Raw genomic sequence first — 16,134 nt, forward strand, 5'->3', positions numbered from 1 at the left:
TGCTTAATACCCAAAATTCACTGAGCCCCATATATGTGCCTCACACGAAGCGAATTGCTTTGCACACGCCATTTGATGGGTGGATACTACTATTCCTATTTTTCAAATAAAAAGTTAGGCTATGGTTGGAACCAGACTTACAACCCAAATCAGTCTGCTCTAAAATTCATCTCACGCCTCTGTACTTAGCTGCTTTCCCAAAGACAGCTACAGGGAGACCTGAACAGTGGCTTTTGAAAAATGAAAGAAACCAAAAGAAGACAAAAACTTAACTTAAGCTCCCATTGTTCACCCTAATGCAGATTTGTGGTTGGTTTTTGCCACCTTCTCTCTAGCCCACTTTTTAAGGATAGCATGTGGCTCAATTACTTAATTAAGCAAATCCTTAGGGCATGGGGTGCTTAGCAGGCAGGAAGGGTTAATAGCCCAAGGAAGCACTGAGTTCCCCCGCACCTGCACCTCAGGTGGTGACAGGAGGCCAGGAGTAATGAGGCCAGGTGAACTGCCCACCCTCCAAGAAGCCATGGCTGTGAGTCCTAATGAACAGAAAGTAAACCTAAGACAAGGGAATTGTCAGGTAAATTAATGTGAAGAGTTCAGGATTTGTTTCCTTTTCCCCTCAACAGGTGTGCTGTGAGAATTCAAAGCATATGGCAGGAAAATGGGTTAAAAATAGTGTGATAATAGCTAGTTGATGCTTGCATAATTAAAAGAGCATTGTGGGTTATACAAGAGGATGTAGAAAGAAGCTGAAAAGAAACAAGAGCGGTGGTAGGAGCAAACACACTAACACCATGGGATCTTTAAAGGCTCAAGATGAAACCACATGCCATATCATAAAATAACAAAGAAATATAGGATTCCAAAGTATGAAGATTTTTAAATAAAAATGTTTGTCAGGCATTATCATCTTGGGCCCTCTATGGCTTACCTCTCCAGCCTCTTCCCTCTGCCACCATGAAGAACAACTCTCTAAAAAACTGTTTGACCTTATTTCCTTTGTTCTCATGTTCTCCCATGCTTTCTCCCAGCCCTTATTTCCCATCTCTCACACCTCAGACTGGGTAGGGTCTCCCACTTACACCTTGACCAATTCTGTGCTAACCTTATTATCTTTGTAAATATTGTTTAACATCTGCTTTTCTGCCAGAAAATCAGCTGTCTAAGGGTAGGGTCCATGTCTACTTTGTTTATTGCTGTATTGCCAACCCTCACAGAGTTTTGAATAAATGAATGAATGTTGGTGGCCATCTAGATTTCAAGCTGCTTTATGACATGTAAAGCAAACAATTGCTTCTCTAGTTCATGCATTGCTCAGAGATCAACCAGAGAAACAGAACCAGTGGAAGGTTTTGTTTTTTTAATCTATCTGGTTATTTATTACAAGGAATTATCTTACACACTTACAGGAGCTGGCTAAGCAGGGCTGATATCCACAGGGCAGGCAGTCACGAAAGGGAGATCACAAGCAGGCTGGGACCCCACAAGGATGAGTTTGGTGACAAGGGTATGCTGCAGGAGCCTGGGCTCTCAGTCCTGGAGCAGAATACACATACTTGGCCCAAGAATCAGTAAAATAGAAGGAAGATCCAGTTGGAGAGGAAAACAATTATAGGAGCAACTGCTGCTTCACACCAATGAGGCAAATCAGCAGATTAACAACACGAGTGAAGGGTCTAAGCCCTCTTTTTAAGAGCTTTGCACTGATTAAGTCTCCTAGAATGATCTCCCTTTTGATTACTTTAAAGTCAACTGATTAGGGACTTTAATTACATCTGCAAAATCCCTTCACAGAAGCACCTAGGATAGTGGTTGGCTAAACAATTGGAAGAAAGGGTGTTTGTGTGTGTGTGCTCCAAAATGCCTGCTGCCTTCCTTCCATCTTCCAATTTTTGCAAGAGAATCTCTCTTGTAGCCTACCATGGCCACTTTCTAGTAACACACTAGAAAGGGAATACGTGGGTGTGTAGTTCAGCCTAACCAAGTGGACACATCACAAAGCCATCACAGGTCACATCATAGGACAACTATCTCCTAAACCTCCAGTTTGACCCTGAATGAAATAAATTAGTAACAGAAATTAGTTGTATTCAGAACGGGGAGGGGCCACTTACTAGTAGAAGTAGTGGGGTCAGCTGCATAGGCAGGTCACTGCATGGGCAAAGGAAAGGGGTACATACGATAGGAGCACAGAGCTGACAACCTCAGAGAAGCATGTTCCCAGGAAATAGAGGAGGTAGAAGATGGTGAATAATAAGCATATGTTCCAATCAAAAGCTGGGGGAACCCATTCTAGGCTTCCCAGCTATACTATAGGTGTTTGTTGATGGATGTTTATTGAGTGAATCAGTCTGTTGACAAATGAATGGATGCCTCCCTCTAACTCAGCTATTAGGAAGTGCTGGGGTCCAACCCCAGCAGGTCCAGGGGTCCCCAAAGGTGTGGACGGAGTCGGCGAAGAAGGAATGACACGGAGACAGCGTTCAGTTGATCAGCAGCCTAGCCAGGATCTCTAGCCAAGTTCTGGTCAGGATCTCCAGCGAAGTTCTGGTTAGGATCTCCAGCCAGGTTCTGTGTCCATGTTCTCTTGCTAGGTTCTCCAGCCAGGTTCTGGCCAGGTTCTGTAGCCATGTTCCCTCGCTAGGTTCTCCAGCCAGGTTCTGTCCAGGTTCTCCAGCCAGGTTCAGTCACCAGGTTCTAGTCAGGTTCTCTTGCCATGTTCTATCCAGGTTCTGTAGCCAGGTTCTGTCTCTAGGTTCTTCAGCCATGTTCTCTTGCTAGGTTCTGTCTCTAGGTTCTGTGGCCAGTTTCTGTCCAGGATCTTTTGCCATGTTCTCTCCAGTGAAGTTCTTCTGTCTCTAAGTTCTGTGTAGGTTCTGTGTCTAGGTTCTGTGTCCTGTTGTCTTGTTACATCTGTATTTATACCAGTTGATTCCAATCCTATCAATCTCTATTCCAAAGGTTAGGGCGTTACTTATCTCCATTTCCGGGAGTAAAGATTATGTAGCTTAAGCATGATTGTTCGTATTTAAAGTGATTAATTACCCGCCTGGCACTTAGTTAAGGGGTTTTATTCCCTCCCTAACTTCAGGGGAAAATCCCTACCTGGGGAAACAACCTTTCTCAGAGAGGTGACCTTGGTTAAAACACATAGTGCCAAGAAGGTGAACAAACATATTAAGAACAGTATGCCATATATGCCAGGTCCCTTGAAACAGCAAGGATGGACCGGCTCCCGGCAAATTCCCCCTTTTTTATTTTTTAAAAGCAAGCATTAAAAAGAAAAACCCCAAATGCTCTCTTATATCCATTTTAAGAGTAGGATTGGCGCTTTCCGCTATTACCTGAGTCCTGATCTATCACCCCAGGGAGAGCTTGCCAATCCTGCACTTTCCCGGGGTGGAAAGGCTGCAGTGGGTTTAAGGATAAGGCTCCTTGGGCCTACCTCCTCCCATGTCTTTACATTTACCTTTCCTTCCTCAGAAAAGCATGGACATACTTCTAGTATAAAACGTTCTGTCTGACTGGGAGTAACCTTAATTCCTCTGCTAGCAAGCATATGTGTTAAAAGATCAATACAGAGTCTTATTTCTTTAGACTCAGTATGGCACATCTTCTTAATCTAAAGATCAATACAGAGTCTTCTTTCTTTGGACTCAGGATGGCACATCTTCTCAATCTAAGAATCAATACAGAGTCTTCTTTCTTTGGACTCAGTATGGCACATCTTCTCAATCTAAGTTCTGTACTATCCACCTTCTTACCCTACTTATCCTCTATAGGGGGGTCTGCAGTATCCTGGTGGAGTCCTATCCGTCCCGAGTGTGGAGTTCTCAATGGGGGGGGGGGGGGGGGAGGGGCTTACCCAGGGGAATCCTGTTCCAGGGGTTCCCAAAGGTGTGGACGGAGTCGGTGAAGAAGGAATGACATGGAGGCAGCGTTCAGGTGATCATCATAGCCGGGTTCTCTAGTCAGGGTCTCCAGCCAGGTTCTGTAGCCAGTTCTCCAGCCAAGTTCTGTCTAGGATCTCCATTTGAATGTAAAGCCAAATCTTTCCAAGTAGGAAAGGAAAAGGGCAAATACAAGGAAAAACCAATTGAGAAGATGCAGGAGTGAAGTCATCTCATATACAATTTTTATTAAAAACTTAAAATAAAAATAAAAAAGAATGTGGACAATAGGGTGGTGAAGAACTGGGCGAGGCAGGTAGAGGTTGGGCTGAGGGGGGTAAAGAGGGGATGGGAAACACCTGCAACCCTGTCAACAATAAAAATAAATTAAATGGAAAAAAAGAAAGGCTTAGGGACCTATGCTAAATTCTGGGGGGGATCGTGGTAAATAAGATACATCCTCATCATCTGGAAAATCCCTAAGGATGGAAGAGACGGGAAATATACAAGGGTCAAACAGCTCAGGCTACAAGCCAAGGGCTCTCTTACGAAAGATCCATTGACTGGCAGAACAAACTGGTTGACAGCAGTCCCTTAGTGAGTACTAGACACTTCCTTGTTGCCACACACAGGACACAATAGGCTTTGTGCAGCTTCCAGCACAAGATTAAGGGCCAAAGTTGAATGTATATTTGACAGCAACAATTTGGTGATTACAGAACTCTAAATATGGTATATCGTTTTTATATCAAAAAATTATCATTATTTTAGTTTTTAATTATAGTTGGCATACATTATTGTATTAATTTCAGGTGTACACCCCAGTGATTAGACATAGCATAACTTACAAAGTGATTATGCCAATAAATCTCGTACCCATCTGACACCATCCATAGTTATTAGACTACTATTGACTATATTCCCTATGCTGTACTTTACACCTAAATATGGTATATCTTGAATAATCAATGATGGAATCATGTGCCTTTATGCTTAGCCTATATCAAATGCCTCAGAAAAAAGGTTAAAATATAAAAACAAACCTCAGAATTTGCTCACAGGCGTAGAGTGATTGAGTTATGCTGTGGGCTATGGTAAATGCACTGCAGTGCTAAAAATAGACGAAGGGCAGTTCAGTAACCCTGGGGAATTTTATCTGCCTCATTCATGCATCCAGAGATGCTGCTTTCATAAAGCCAAAATAAGCACAAGCTCAGCCCAAAGGGCACTGAGGGAGATGGATACAAGGTCAAATAGAAGCCAACAAAACCAGCGAGCGGTCAACAGCCAAGATCAAGACTCGTCCCTGTGCAAAGATCTAAGCAAGAATTGGCCCATGAAGATGCTACATTATGGTGAGCTTTCTGATAGCTTCTAAGAGGCAAATTTAGAAACCACTTTCCCGAGAAAGCCGTCGCCTCCAGCTGTTCTCTCTGCACATTCGGGCATAGACGCTCAGCACAGTCTCTCAGAATTACACTGCACGCTGGCAGAGCACACTCATCATTCCTCCTGGAGGTGCTGGCTCCTGCTTGACCTCCAGGCAGAAGACCAGAAAGCCAATTAAGAACCATTTTTAAATATAATTCAGGCAACTTACAGATAAGGAAAGACTCCCAGAAAGTTCCAGGAGTTCCCCTTGGCCAAGTTCACCACCAAGTTATTTTATGATGCAAGAGCTTTTTAAAGGAAGTCATTATCATAAGGTTCCAGGAAAGGTCTGTTCCTGGTCTCCAACTGCCAGTGGAAATAGTCTAGGATTAGCAGGAGGTAGCTCTGAGAAGCTAGAAAGTTCTCGGTCAAGGGTTCGGTGTTTTAAAACATTCTAACAAACTCAACAGCACCATCTGTAAGGACTGCATCATTTGCAAAATTTCTTGCTAAATCAGCTGGCCAAATCAGAGCCAATTGCTTTGGCTTCCTTACAACACCATTCTGCAGCCGGGAAGTATTTTAAGTGGATAATGAGTAGTCTCTTCTCTCAATGACTACATTCAATAACTTCCACTGCCTAAAATATGCAAAGTTCCCAGTCAGCCAGTCTTAGGAGCCCCTGCCCCTTAACTTAGAGCTTTAATCTTCTTGAGGGATGGGGAGGGAGGGGGAGGAGTGGGGAAGGGCGGCTGGGGAGAGGGGAATATTAGATCCCCCTTCTCCAGCTATATTTAAGAAAGCAAAGACTTCCCAGCCCACACATACACATATACAACAACACAAACACACACACTCACATACACAGAAACACTCAAACACACACGGCTCCCACTAGTTCTGAGATATGCAAGGCTTACATCCTGCATCCAAGAATGGTGGCCAAGTTTTTCCTTTATTCAGTTACCATATATCCACTAAAATTATTTGGGGACTCAAAATGACCTTTTCTTCTTACTGAGAAAAAAACACATAGAAAATATTACTCTGCATTTTTCCCCTGAAAAATATCATTATCCATGGAAAATTCTCTCTCTCTCTCTCTCTCTCTCTCTCTCTCTCTCTCTCTCTCTCTCTCTCTCTCTCTCTGAAAAGCAGATGGAAATTCCTTCTGTGAAGAAACCAAATTATATACTCTTTATGTCCAACCTCAACCTCCATTACCTCCATCTCTATAATTTAAGGTCTCAACAAACACGCAATAAATGCTCGCTTGTCTAGTTTATTAAGTGAGCTTCTCCAAGTTACTTCTGAATCTTACCACTCACGCGTGGCCCACAGACACAGCATCTTGATCCTGTCAGAAATGCATACTCTCAGGCCCCACGCCAGCCGTCCTAAATCAGAGCCTGTCCTTTATTAAGATCTCCAGGAGATTTAAAGCACATTAAAGTCAGAGGAACACTTTCATAATACACTCTGGTTCTTACACTGCTACTATTAGTCTATCAGTTCCTATCACTCCTCAAAGATGATATCTTGCCATGGGGGACACTTTTCTGAAGGCCAGCGGGTAAAAGCTGACGTTTTGGGCACTAGCTGTGTGCCAGGAGCAGAGAGCACATAGTAAACGTGACGAGAGTCACACGGCAGAAAAAGGGTGGATCTAGGTCAGAACGCAGTCTGACTTCGAGGCCCACATTTTCTGTCTCTAGACTGCGAAGCCAGGACTGCTTCTCAGCAGACGCACTCCTGCGACGGGAGGCCTGGCAATTTGGTGGGACTGGACCACACTCTGCCGGATGTGGCTGTCCCTGTCTGCCACCCAGGATGCTTCCAGCATCCTGACAACCTAAGAACATCCCTATGCATTTCCAGACACCTGTGGGTTGTGCCCTGGGTCACAAAAACCAATATTTGGGGTGTTCAGGTAGTGATTTTGAGAAACTAATTTCCTGGGATTTGTTTCTATCTTCCAATGTTTAAATATTTATAAAATTCTTTGAGATTTTACATTTTCTTTTTTATTTTAACAGAAGGCTGTAACTATGGAACGCCTAGTCTATGCAGACTTAAAAATAAGGTCCCTGCCGCAAGCCGGTTTGGCTCAGTGGATAGTGTGTCGTTCAGCGGACTCAAAGGTCCTGGGTTTGATTCCAAGAAAGGACACATGCCCCGGTTGCAGGCTCGATCCCCAGTGGGGGGATGCAAGAGGCAGCCGATCAATGATTCCCTCTCATCGTTGATGTTTCTATCTCTCTCCCGCTCCCTTTCTCTCTAAAATCAAGAAAAAATAAAATAAAAATAAGGCCCCTGCCATCTAGCAGTTGACAATCTGGTTAGGAAATAAGCCTTTAGCAGTTCAAGACACTCTAAGATTAAGTTTAGAAATGAAGGGGGGAAAAAGGACATAGATTATTTTTTGACTTTATGCCACTTATTCCTTGAGAGCCCACTGTCATTTTCCATGCCTCTGTTCCCCCAACTGTAAAATACAAGTATTGTTAAACAGTGCATGTAAGTTGACAACACAGTGCCTAAAGAATGATAAATTCTTAATGAATGTTAGCCACCCCTGTCAACTATTACCTCCTCCAAGTCAGGGAAGGAATAGGACAAAAATGAGATGTAGAAAGGATGTGCATAAGGGAAGATAGCATTCTAGGGAGAGGTACACTAAGCAAAAGCTTGGTGTTGGGAGTGAGCATGCCCATGGAAGAAACTGTACAGGACTCGCAAACTGCAGTTAAAGGAGGTGAACAGGTCAAAGTAAAAATGAGTCTGCATTTGCACAGAATCTCCTGGGAATGGTTTTTTAAATTTCTTCAATATCATGACTTTCAAATATATGAGGGGGGAAAAGTCAGCCTCCACAGAAGTTGGACTTCCCACCAACGAGCATAGATATATCTATCCCAATCAATGTCTTTAAGAAGCTGAAGAAATTGCACTGCTCTGGGACATATTTTAATTTTTATTTAAATTCAAATGTGCCATGTAAATTATTTCCAGCTGGACACAATGCCTTTTAAGTTCTGACCTGGGCTAAATCACATAGCTGATAACTAAATGTACATACAGGAAAACTATATATTTAATTCTCCAATATTATAAAATCTACAATTTAAGGTATTTTAAAAAGGGATTCCAAAATATATTAAAATGGCCAAGAAGTTGTTGCTACTACTACTGAGTTAAAATAGTTTGCTTCAGCTTTCTTGTCTGTTGGTTCATTTGTAAAAGTACTGCAACACCCAACAGAAAAGAATAATTAGCAAATCAATTCATTAAGGCCCTATCAACACTCCTGTTGCCACCCCTAATCACATCTTTGTTGTAAATAAGCTTTCTTGCCTACATAAAAGTCATTAGCTCTCCATAAGTAAATGATAATGCCCTTGAATTTAAACTGATTAAATATCAGAGAGGACATTTCAATCCACTCTTTCCGATCTAGCCAGGATATTGAAAACAAAGAGCATTATTGTCTTACTTAACCTAGTAAATTCAACCCAACTGTACACACTTCCGAATTCTGAATCAATTTCCAGGTTCACCTTCTCTCCTGAGGACATTAGCCAGAATGCTATCTTTAGTTATCACACACACACACACACACACACACACGACAGTAATTAAAGAAACCACCCATTTCCTTCCCCCTACGTTCCAGGAAGCCATGTTATTTCTGTGGGCCAATTTCTATTTGCCAACTGTTCCCCCGAGCTTTTAATAGAAAATATAACGTAGTAGAAGCTATTCTCCAAATGACAGCCAAGAACACATCTCTTTCTCCTCCCTTCAGATGAAAAAGAAACAAACAAACCAAAAAAGATGTTTGTGTGTGTATGTTTAAGATATACAGCTAGGATCTTGTCAAATCCTGAAAGGTTTAAAGCCCCACAGTCTCCCGAAAGGAAATGTTTGAAGAGACCTCTAGTCTCTAAGGTTAGATGGGTCCCTTGCAACATGCACCTCTCATTTTGGCTCCTCTAATTATCCTTTAACTTACTGTTCATTTTTACATCTCTTCCCATTTTCTTCCCTCATACCACATCATTAAAACTGATCTTTTTAAAAGGTTTATATTCACATGTACTCTCTTTTCATTTTAACTTCTCAGTGTGGCTCTCTCCCCCGTTTATCCTAGTAGGGTGGGGGGTTGTTGTATTTTGGGGGTAGATGGAGGCTTATTTAATCATTTTCCTTCTTCAGTCTAAATAGGATGGATTATCAATATAATCTCCAAAAAAACAATTTATCAACTATTTCTCACTACTCATCCTTAGGCCTTATGAAAACATAAAGGTAGGTTTCTCTCAACCAAAAGTCACACATAGATCATTTCATTGTGCAAGGGGAGGTGAGGGGACTTATTTTCTTCTGATTGGATCCAAGACAGATATCTTACATCACCCAAAAGGTTGCCAAGGCAAGACAGAGCCCCATAGCAATTCCCCACACTCCAGTCTTCCTTCGCTCAGATCTTGTCCCTCACAAATGCCTCCCAGAAGGCCAGACGATTTTGTTAGCGGAGCCCCAGGCTGCCTAAAACCCCAAGCAGGATAAAAGCTTTAAGAGGGTTTATGTAATTGATACTTTTTGCTCATTATGACCAACACAAAAATATAATCTTCCCTTCTCACTCCTCAGATGAGACCCTTAACTTCCTGTCTGAGTCAGGTTCCTGAGCTGAACGTCTACCCAGGGCTCTACTTCCTGCTGCTCTAGAGAATTCATTTCCTGTGACCTTAGTACCAGTTTTCTCCCATAGGTTCGTGTACTCCTTACCTCTTGCTTACTCTTTACTCCTGACCTTATTTCCTAGACCTGGCATTCCCTCTTGGGTTTTTGCTCACTCACCAGCCTCACCCTTCCTTAAACCACATTTTTCATTCACAGAAGTCATGCAGGAGCCAAGGCCAATTGGAATTTTTAATACCCTGTTGACTTTAATAGTGAAAATCACCACAACCTGCAGAGTTCTATGTCCTTTTTACAAATATGTTTGTATTTATTTTAGAAAGAGAGGAAAAGAGAAGTGGGGGAGAGAGAAACATCTATCGGCTTCCTCCTGCGTATCCCCTACTGGGGATCAAGCCTGAAACCTAGGCATGTGCCCTGATTGGGTACGGAACAGGCAACCTCGGTGCCTGGGATGATGCTCAACCAACTGAGCCACATTGGCCAGGGCACATCTAAAGGCCTAGAACCTCGCATTTAATTAGGAAGATTTTATATCTGAATTGTGCTATTTATCAACTACAAGCCATGCCCTTATTTTTTGGTTTTGTTTGTTTGAGGGGTTTTTTTTTACACTGAGCAAGATTGCCCATACCAGCTATCTCCCCTGACTTCCTAGGTTAAATTATTTCCTATAGTCATTCTTTATCACAATAACCTCTGGGGTTTTTTTGTTGTTGTAATTATGCCAGTGTAACAAATTGTCTTATTATCTGTTTAATAGTTTCCCCCCAGAAACCTACGAACATTATGAGACCAGGAAAAAGCCAGGTAGTTCCTTCTCAAGCTGTTCTCTTTTCCTTCTATTCTGCCTTCCTCATTTTGGGTGCTAGCACAAGCACAGGGCTTGACATATATTGGATGATCAATATATACATATGGAACGCACTACAAATTTTTCAGTAATTTTTTCAGAAAGAAAAAAAACAGGAACTGTGGGAGGTGATAGATATGATATTTAGCTTAATTGTGGTAGATATTTCATAATGTTTACATAAGGGGTCCTCAAACTTTTTAAACAGGGGGCCAGTTCACTGTCCCTCAGACCGTTGGAGGGCCGGACTAGAGTTTAAAAAAAAACTATGAACAAATTCCTATGCACACAGCGGCGGCAAAAACACCCAGCGGGCCGGATAATGTTTTCGGCGGCCGCATGTGGCCTGCGGGCCATAGTTTGAGGACCCCTGGTTTACATATTAAATCAAGTTGTACACCTTAAATATAGATACTTTAAATTTTTTAAATTGATTTGAGAAAGAGAGAAAAAACTACACAAATTGATTTGTTGTTCCACTTATTTATGCATTCATTGGTTAATTCTTGTATGTGCCCTGACCAGGATCACAACCTTGGTGTATGGAGATGACACTCCAACCAACTGAGCTGCTTGGCCAGGGCCTTAAATATAAATGAATGATACTTTCTTTCTTGTCTTGTCCTCACTCTTCTTTCAATGCCACACCTAGCTCTCACCTCCAATTATGATGGCAAGTTGGCCCTGGTAGAATGACAGAAGTATAGGCCCTGCCTCTGGTTGATTTGTGGACATCTTTGAGGTTCTTTCTGGCACAGCATTCAGGGCAGAGTCATGGTGGTAAGACTTTGGTTTGACTACAACAATGCATCTGTCATTAATATTTTCCATCTCTCTTTATAAGTGCTCTCTACATCTCTATGCCAGTGCATTAGATAACCTGACGTCTCTGGATCCTATGGTGACAGACTTTGACAAACATACAGGACATCCTTTGAACATGAGTGGAAGTTGGCAAAAGGTTGCTTTTCTGTGCTACTTTGCAAAAGCCACTAATGTGGGGTCGGTTGCACAATAATAAATTATTCAGATCATAAGTCTAAAGAAATTAGTTCATCATGGTCAATACATTCTAAGTGAATTGGTGTGTGGGATTCAACTTTCATAATATAATTAGTTTTGAAATATTCAATTTGAGGAAACAAAGATCATCATGAAATGTACTGTGTCTCTTGATTGCCAAGTAGGAGGATACTGCGTTTTGTTCTTATGTTAAATCTAAATTATGTTCTTTTTCCACTTAAATAAAAATTCCTTTCCCCCCCCATTAAATCATGCCTTCTGATGTTACTAAAGCCCTAGCTGTTGAAAAATATTGAAAGAATAATAGAAAGTTAGTTAAGGCCTTTTGCTGATGAATTTAAGCTCTCTCATCATAGGAAAATTTAATTTTTCAGTAATTATATCATAAGTTGGCCATTTTGAAAACTATCCCCTCTTAACCACGAAGAACTTTTCTTAAACTGATAAATTTTCTTTCTAGTTAGAAACTCCACATTATCATTCTATTCATATGTCACACATAAGCTATGTCACTTCCTTACAATTATTTTTGTGTTCTGCACTTGCAAAGATAATACATTATCTCCTATTTTCAAATTCTTCTGTGCTTGGAGCAGTGATGTCTACATGACTCATTAAAAGTATACTCAGTGAATCCTTGTGGTTTTAATGTAGGGTATCTCAACATGGGCACTACAGACTTTTAAACCCATAGCACCAATAACTCAACACCAGTAACACCTCCCAGTTGTAACAAGCAAAAATGTCTCCAGACATTTTCAAATGTCTCCTGGGCAGCAAAATTGCCTCCGGTTGAGAACCATTGTTTTAAGATATTGGTTCCTTCCAAATAAGAAGTTATTATTAAGTCATTATTTTTATTTCTCCTTAATTCTTTATCAATAATATAGATAGTCATTCACTATATGCCAAGCAAGCACTTCACATCTATACTAATAAAAGGGTAATATGCTAATTAGGCCGAATAGACCAGACATCTTCTCGATGTCCTTCTGGACAAAGCCATGGTGGCAGGGCCAAGGCAGAGGTGGTTAGGGGCCATCAGGCAGGCAGGCAGAGTGATTAGGGGCGATCAGGCCCGGCAGGGGAGAGCAGTTAGGGACGATCAGGCAGGCAGGTGAGAGTGGTTAGGAGCGATCAGGCCAGCAGGGGAGCAGGTAGGGGCATCAGGCAGGCAGGCAGAGGCAGTTAGAGGTGATCAGGCAGGCAGGCAGAGGGGTTAGGGGCAATCAGGCAGGCAGAGGGATTAGGGGCAATCAGGCAGGCAGGCAGGTGAGTGGTTAGGAGCCAGCAGTCCCAGATTGTAAGAGAGATGTCCAATTTCTGGTTTAGGCTCAATCCCACAGGGACATCCCCTGAGGGGTCCCTGATTGGAGAGGGTGCAGGCTGGGCTGAGGGACAACCCCCCACCCCCCAGGCATGAATTTCATGCACCAGGCCTCTAGTGGAATAATAATCTCACTTAATCCTCACCATAAAACTATGAGGTAGGTATTACTGTTCCCATTTTATAGAAGGGGAGACAGAATTGAAAGGTTATGTAATTTGTAAGGGTACAGTTGGTGAACAATTCCAGGTCCAACTGACACCAACACCCATTTTCTTTGTCTTAGTACTCAGCCAGCTGAAGACCTGTAGTCAGAATTTCTAAGTTCAGGTCCTGGGAAGATCATATAATCTTCTTGAACCCTTTCCTCATACCTACAGTGCTATCGATTATAATTTATATCATGGGGTTGAGAAGATTTAATGAAATACCATGGAAGTGTGATCAGCTCAGCAGGTATAAGAAATTCTTATATTAAAAAAATTACATTATTCTTCTGACAGATTTTTACTTCAGCATTTAGCCAGAAAATGGAAGACAATTTAAACAATATTTCTAAAGAACTAAAAAATATTGTGTCCACCATCATAAAATCTTACCCCTCCACTTTGCAGGAATGACAATTTTTAAAGAACCAAATTATTAAACTTGCAGAATATTTTATAATAATACTTAACTCCCACTCCTATCTTTTTTAATTCCTTTTCTTATAAAACAGACCCAGGATATTTTTTAAAATCCTGGTATGTAAATATGTGACCACTCAATGTCATGTCCATTCCCTTCAGTGACTTCTTACAAAGCCATCATTTTAAGTGTTTCCTCCCTGTCTACCCTGATTATTGGCAGCAGAAAAGTATTCACTTTGCTCTCTCAGACAGGGAGTACAGAAATGTGTGCATTTTTCCTTTTGGAACTTGTTTTCCTCTTGCAACAGATGAAATACTTATGAGACATTTAAAAATAGATTCTCATCAGTTTTCAAAAGTGCGATATAAATGTCCCCAAAGCTCAAAGACAATCTCAGAGAACCAACCTTGGCATTCCAACAGTCCAAATGATCTTCACCCAATAAGGCAACAAATTCCCAAGATTCCTTTGGACATGGAGGAGCTGTCAGCTTCCTTCCAGGTGCCTCTGCTCCAGATTCACTTCCATAAAAGAGCATCAGGATGTTAGCTCCATGGGGGGCATGAATTGTGTGTTTTGTTCATTGCTGCAAGCATCTTGGACAGTGTCTGACCCCTAATGTGTGCCCCGAAATTGGTTTGAACCTTAGATTCCACCACTTAACCTCTTTAATCCTCAGTTTTTACATTCATAAGCTTGAATAATAATAGTACTTACTCATAGGGTTAGCATAAATACTACTTTAAATACCAGAGTTTAAGTATCAGCACTGTGCCAGGCACAGTAAGCACTCAATATATGTTTTAAATTAGTTGCCTGTGTTATTGCCTCTGTCTAGGTCTAGGATTTCTTCATCCCACCCTTCTCTTTTTCACCTGGCTAGGTCCCACTCATCTTTTAGGTTTCAACTTGAATATACCCTCTTCTAAAAAGATGTCTCTGGCCCTATCCAGTTTGGCTCAGTGGATAGATCGTCAGCCTGCGGACTGAAGGGTCCCAGGTTCGATTCCACTCAAGGGCATGTACCTTGGTTGGGGGCACATCCCCAGTAGGGACTGTGCAGGAGGCAGCTGATCGACGTTTCTCTCTCATCGATGTATCTAACTCTCTATCCCTCTCCCTTCCTCACTGTAAAAAAAAATCAATAAAAAATATATATTTTTAAAAAAAGATGTCTCTGAACCTCCAAGTCTGAGTTAGCTGCCCTCTAATGTTTCATAACATCTTGAACATCTCTTCAGAGAGATAGTCAAAGGCCTTTGTAGGCCTTAGGCATTTTGATTTTAGAAGATCCCACCGACGTTCTTCTAAAACATACCAAAATGTGCCTACGTCCCATGTGTCCTGGATGCTGCAGCAAAAACTTCTAATCTACAAGCATAAAGCTGTCAGTTCCCTTGACCCTGAATTCTAGGGGCTTGGGGGGGGAGGGGGGAGGGGGGAGAGGCGGGGCCCTGCCTCCCAGCCGCACTCTATAGATGCATTACTCTGCAGCTCTCATAACTCTAGGGACATGCTCACCACATTTTTTTAAAGATGATGGGAATTGATTTTTATCTTTAATTTTTGCTTACAAATAATTCATCTGTTATGAGAAAAATAACAAGCTCCAAAGGGGAAATGCACGCACCAGTCAGTTCCCATACTCCTTGAATCAAAGGATAAGAATTATCTACCACCAATAAGCTTAATGAGAAACAACCTGCAAGTTGTCATTTCAAGTAAGATTGTAAATAGGTCTAGCTCTACTCACTGTGGCGTTCTAAAATTCAGAGTGAAATACCATCTCATTACTCTGTCATATCAATTGGGACTTTTTCTGATGCAAGTTACTGCAACCCAAGTAAAACAAACTTACCCAAAAAAAGAAAATGGGGAGGAATTTATTGGCTCTTGCAACTTGGAAGTCCAGGGGTGTTCTGGCTTCAGATGTAGCTGGATTGGGTTCAAGTCCTGTCATCAGCTCCCTCTGCCTCCAGACTCTGCTTCCCTCTGTGATGCTGGCTTCACTCTCTCCAAGTAACAATTTGTCTCTATCAAAATGAAGGAAAAACATGTTGAGAAGACCAAAGCAGTGGCTACTACAACAGATAATACCTGGTTTACACATGATGTTAATGAAGAAACGAGTTAGAGACCTACTCCCTTAAGAAATCCAAATTCTGCCCATTGTTCACACTCCAGGACAATGGGCCCCTCTGTCATGAAGCCTTCCTTGTCTGATCACCTCACCCGTCGTGATCACGACTTGGTCAAAACATCAAAGCACTTGTGATCTACAAGGTTTATATTGCAAGATAGCGCGCATTGCTTTGTATTATTAACTTTATATGTGT

Source organism: Myotis daubentonii, chromosome 2, assembly GCF_963259705.1.
Source record: "Myotis daubentonii chromosome 2, mMyoDau2.1, whole genome shotgun sequence".
NCBI classification, from domain to species: Eukaryota; Metazoa; Chordata; class Mammalia; order Chiroptera; family Vespertilionidae; genus Myotis; species Myotis daubentonii.